Source organism: Agrilus planipennis, unplaced genomic scaffold (genome assembly GCF_000699045.2).
Source record: "Agrilus planipennis isolate EAB-ADULT unplaced genomic scaffold, Apla_2.0 scaffold240, whole genome shotgun sequence".
Lineage (NCBI taxonomy): Eukaryota > Metazoa > Arthropoda > Insecta > Coleoptera > Buprestidae > Agrilus > Agrilus planipennis.
The window spans coordinates 110,732-116,731 of record NW_020439153.1 but is presented as its reverse complement, the minus strand read 5'-3'; the positions used below and the strand labels follow the sequence as shown (position 1 = coordinate 116,731).

Here is a 6,000-nt window from a genome sequence, read left to right as displayed (position 1 = left end):
GTAAATGGTACCAATAACAGCACATTTGAGCAATGCAATTGTAGTGGATAAAATGGTCAATTTTTCCGTGCAGTACTGTACGGATTATACGCTCCTCAGCGGTTAAGAGTTTGGCCGAGAGTTGTCTCCTTCCTTTTCTGGCCTAGTGCTGTTCTTTTCTATTTTGCGCCGGTCAAACTGAAGGTCACATCGTTACAGAAAGTAAACGAAGTATAGCTCTTTAATATTTACAGACGATGTTTATTTGTTGCTATGCCTATCGCAGATTATGATTCCTTTGTGATGTGCCAAAAAAACATCGTTAAAATTCCTTTTTTAATTTGTATTTAAGTATTAGAATTATCTACACAGAAATGGAAAGGACCAAGGAGAAAATTTAATAATTAGCCTGTTTGCTTCGTATTTACTTATGGAACGCAAATTTTCAGAACGTTTTCTCGGTAATTTATTAGATTATTATTGTTTATTTATCGTTCTTCAGAGTTAAGTGCTTAATAGGATACGATATTTTGTTTCTTTTTCGGTAAATGTAATGAATTAATAAAGGGTCAGTTATTGACATTGATCGACTCCTCTTTTGGCTAGAATAAAGCTCCTTTTGTTTTTTCGTGGCCGATTTTCTTAAAAGGGATAAAATTGCACGATAATTTATTTTTAGAAAAACCCACTTCTTCTGGCAAAACATGGAGTTGAATGATTAAGAGATCAATAATTAACACATTATGTAACATGAACAGCAGGACTAGGGAAGAAGATAAATACAATTACGTGACTAATTAATGCATTTTTTCAAAGAAAAAAGAAAAGAAAACAGGAGCAATAAGTTGATTTTCTAGCTTTTCCGTGTTCTGCCGAAATTATCTACGGCGTACTGATGAGATTCAATTAAATAAACAGGTTTTGGCAATAAGAAATGTGTAGTGTTTCTGAATGAAATATTCTTGTATAAAACAATCGTTCTAATAAACAGAATTACACAAGTAACGAGTTAAGATCATCTCTTACTCCAAAATCCAACTGAAAATTATTAATGAAAAAAAGTGGACAACATACAATTCTTAATAGTGTTAGCTTTTTATGTATAACATCTTACCGTTCGATTTGTGCGTATGTGGGGACTGCGGAAGTTATATCGTGAATGCGACGGAAATTCGTAAGCGGAAGTTAGGAAAGGGAAGCGAGAGATATTCTGTCAATGATGTCTACACTTGGCACTTGAAGGACAGAGAAAAAAAGAGGAAAGAAAAAGAAGGCACAGCTATCAACCGTTCGATCTGATAACCTCCTTCTTGACACATTACTAAGCAGTTTACGATGAGAAATAATTATTTTTCTCGTTACTTACTGTAAGTTTGCATTTGTTTTAGAAAAGCTTTCATTTATTTGTTTTGTTGTTCCTTTGCCTGACTACAAAAACTATAGGGTTGTTCGGAAAGTAATTTCGTTTTTTTTTGTGGAAATGAAAGACAGTTTTCGTATAACAAACAAATACTTTATTAAATTATATATTGACCGTTCTGGTCCAACACCTTTTGCCATCTTTCTGGTAGTAGCATAATTCCACGCTCATAAAATTTTTGGTCTTTGCTGGCAAAAAACTGATCGAGGAGGTTTTTGACCTCCTCATTTGAGGTGAAGGTTTTACCGTCTAAAAAATTTTGGAGTGACCGGAACAAATAATAATCCGATGGTGCCAGGTCTGGAGAATATGGTGGGTGTAGCATTGTATCCCATTCAAGCTGTAAAAGCTTTTGGCGAGTGACCAAACTTGTGTGAGGTCTCGCGTTGTCTTGGTGAAACACTACACCTTTCCTGTTGATTAGTTCTGACCTTTTCTGTTGAAGTGCATCATTCAGTTTGTCCAGCTGATGACAGTAGACTTCCGAATTAATCGTTGTGTTATCCGGTAAAAGCTCAAAAAAAACGATTCCTTTAAAATCCCACCAAACAGACAGCATCACCTTTTTTTGGTGAATATCGGCTTTGGAAATGGTTTGAGCCGGTTCATCTTTTTTGCTCCATGACCTCTTGCGTTTGACGTTGTTGTATACAACCCATTTTTCGTCCCCAGTGATGATGCGCTTCAAAAACGGATCATTTTCGTGACGTTTGAGAAGCGAATCGCAGACGTCAATGCGGCGACACAGATTTCTCTCTGTGAGAACATGGGGAACCCATACATCGAGCTTCGAGGATAATCCCAGGCCTTTCAAGTGGTCATAAACTGTTGAATTTGATAAATTTAACCTCAATCCGATCTCACGTGTTGTTATTCGCCGGTTCACATCAACTAATGCCTTTATCGCGTCTTTATCAGCTTCAACCGGCCTTCCCGAACGTGGTGCATCTTCGACATCAAAATTGCCGGATCGAAATTTAGCGAACCAGTTCTGGCACTGGCGTACTGTCAACACACCTTCTCCATACACATCAGTCAATTTCTTTCTGGCTTGAACAGCATTTTTACCCTTTCTGTAGTAAAACAGTAAGATATGTCGAAAATGCTGCTTATCGCTCTCCATATTTAAAAGGGCACCAACCAAAAACTACTGCGTAGAATTAATTGGAATTTTTCACACACAAGCCTTGCTATATGAGCTCTCAAAACATATAAAAATTATATGGCTTAAATGTGAAGTTGGGTGCAAAAGAATACAATTAAATCCTCTGTCGGCAAAAAACGAAATGACATTCCGAACAACCCTATACATTTTCTTTATGTCATCATAGTAAGGTCGTCAGTCCTAAGACTGGTTCGACACGCACCTGCATTCTTTCCTATCCTAAGCTAAACTTCGCATTTCCCTAAAACTAGAACATCCCACGTCCTTAACTCTTTCCTAACAGTAATCTAGTCTACCTCTACCCCTCCTAACTCCTGTTTTTGCCTCTAATATGTTTCTGACTAGACTTTCATGCCTGAGAAGTTGTTCTTCTAACCAATTCATTTCCAACCTTCTCTATTCACGATATCCTCATCATTCGCATGTAACACCACATTTCGAAGTTTTTTGTTCCGCAGCGCCCACCGTCCATGTTTCGCACCCGTACAGCGCCGCGCTCCAAACATAGTTCTTTATGTAGAAAAACATTAATCAAAGTACAACATCTTCACGTTTTGCAAGATTATAATGTACCTTCTGTCTTTTCAGTGTATTGTAATCATAACAATTCATTATCTGTCCCAATTTGCCACTAATTAAGAGGTTAATTAATTAACATTTCAAATTAAGGATATCAACTTGCCAAACTATGATCGGGCGCTACTGGCAGATACATATTTAATTTTCTTTTTCTTGAAGTTAATGTTCTTTATGTTATCATCATCATCAGTCCTAAGACTGATTGGACACGTACCTCCACTCTTTCCTACCCTGAGCTAAACTTCGCATTTCCCTAAAACTAGAACAACCCACATCCTTAACTATTTGCGAACAGTAATCTAATCTAGGTCTACCTCTACCCCTCCTAACTCCTGTTTCTGCCTCTAATATGTCTCTGACTAGACCTTCATGCCTGGGAAGGTGTCCTACCAACCTATCTCGCTTATTTTTTATTGACTTCCATAGAGTCCTCTGTTCTCCTATTTTTTCCAATACCTCTTCATTTCTAACCTTTTCTATCCACGATATCCTCATCATCCGCCTATAACACCACATTTCGAACGCTTCTAACCTTTTCTTTTTCGCCGCTCCCACTGTCACCTTTAACAACCTTTTTCTAATTTCTAAATTAACTGTTCGTGAGCATAGAAGTGACTTCTTTTTATTAAAGGCGACACGACCCTGCGCTATCCTCTGCTTTATATCCCTACTACTCCTTCCATCCTGACTTATCTGACTTCCTAGGTATCTAAAATCAGCCACTTCTTCTAATTTTTGGTCTCCTATCTTTATATTCGCTCTTTCCCTACTTTTTCTTAGGTTCTTTATGTAATAATATTTAAATAAGTGATCGACGACATTGTTTAAATAAATACATATTTCTTATTATTATGTACGTATGAAGCGAACCAACAAATAATTTTATTCTTTTATGGCATGTACCTAATAAGTCCTTACCTACACACATCATCCTTTTTATTCGTGAAACAGACATCCGTTAGTTATGTTAGTTAAATTTGTTCTTTAATTTATGATCATTGCTGAAACCTTTTTTGCATGAAAGATAAAGTAATTTGCTATTCGAGGGTTATTTATTAGCAGGAGGCAAAAATGGGATTTTTTTATCACACCGCCCAGAGCCATTGCTGTTTTCTTTTCACATTCATTTTGCGACAGATAGTAAGTAAGGCAGAAATTACTGCTTTAGAATGCTCTTTTCGTTTTTCTTGGAGTAACTATCATTTTCGTAATGAAACAATGAAACAAGAAAAAAATAACGGTATCGCTATTCATATTTTCCAGGTCGTATTATATATAGGTACAGAAGCTGTACGTTATCCGTTTATGGTGCCTACCCAACTCATTTATTGTTCCGAGAATACAGCCGAGAAATATTCTCTTTCAGAAAACTTTATCATTATGAGCTGCATCAAAACTATTCACCATGCGATCAGTATCCACTACAAGCAGCTATTAAAACTGTATCGATTGGATGTCACAGTGGCGTAGCTAGGATTTGTAAAAGGAAGATGGAAGGGATCAAGGTAAAATAATACTGAAAATCCACATTATCATTACTGTACGGTTTATCTGTAAATAAGTACATATGAAAAACTTTAAAAAAACTTTTGGGTGTTTCATTCCCACCAGCCAGTGATGCTGGTGGGCGGACAGTCCCTCCAGACTACGCTGGAAGGTAGGGCGGAAGGCCCTCTTCAGCCTGCTTTCAGGAATCGTGGGAATGGGTGGGTGGTGGTTCGGGTGGGAAAGACGAGACGGACGAAATGAAGACAGAAGAGAATGAAAGATTATCTGTGGATTATTACAACCCCAGTATTTGCCTAAGTGGTCCAAGGAAACCACAGAAAAACTTGGACCAAGGCAGACGGACCCGGAATCGAACCGGCGTCCTCCCGAATGCTAAGCAATGGTCTAAACCTCTAGGCCATGCCGCTCGGTAGGCGTAAATAAGTACATCTGATGATGATGGTTATTTATATGCCATTAAAGCACAACATTTCTGTCTCTGTCTGTCTGCCAGTATGGGTTTAACTGTTTCCTGTAGAAATTTACAGGCATGATAGGAACGTTGTTGTTTCCAATGTGATGTCTCTACCTGATAGAAACGGTTTCCCGCAACTCCCCAGATTGCAACACAAAAAAAAATTGTTTGACGATGGGGGGTTAAGTAACCAACCCCCCGTGGCTACGCCTCTGGATTGTTACGCGGAATATTATAACATTCTGTCTCTGTCTGTATGGGCTTAACTATTTCCTATAGAACTGTACAGGATGATAGGAAGGTTGTTGTTTCTACTCCGCTGTCTGTACCTGATTGAAACGGTTTCCCGCACTCCCCAGATTGCAACACAATAAAAAAATTGATGGTCGATGGGGGAGGGGATAAGCAACCACCCCCCCTCGTGACTACGTCACTGGAATGTTACACTGAATATTATTACATTCTGTTAGGTAGCCAATGAATATTTTAAAGTTTAATATTTATTGAAATGTTTGTGGATATTGTAAACGTCAGAAACTAGTGGTAACAGCATCCACTGAACTCGCACGTGCAATACTCTTACAAAATGCGAGAACCAGCTTAAATGTAAGGTTTGCATCGAATAGTACGTGGTGGTGTATGATAACTGCAATTCTCTTGTACAAAATTGCGCTGCTGTGCTTAAGCTCGATTTTACTACCCGAAGTTGTGTACGGGCGTTATGTCAACCGCAGGAAATATGAATCCTGCAGATATTTTTGTTGGTTTCTAAGCGGATTATGGTAGTGAATTGTACCTAGATGAATGTTGAACTTTTGCGAATGCCAGTCCAATAACCAACTACAGTGTAAACTCTTTATAACGTCACTCGATTTAACGACAAACTCCTTAAAG

General features: G+C 38.1%; 1 protein-coding gene across 1 annotated transcript in view; it reads right to left on the bottom strand.

The window, feature by feature from the left end:
• Window positions 1-6,000, bottom strand: part of LOC108739717 (diacylglycerol kinase eta) — an 85,071-nt gene that overhangs the window by 58,345 nt on the left and 20,726 nt on the right. The gene's annotated exons all lie outside the window — the stretch shown is intronic.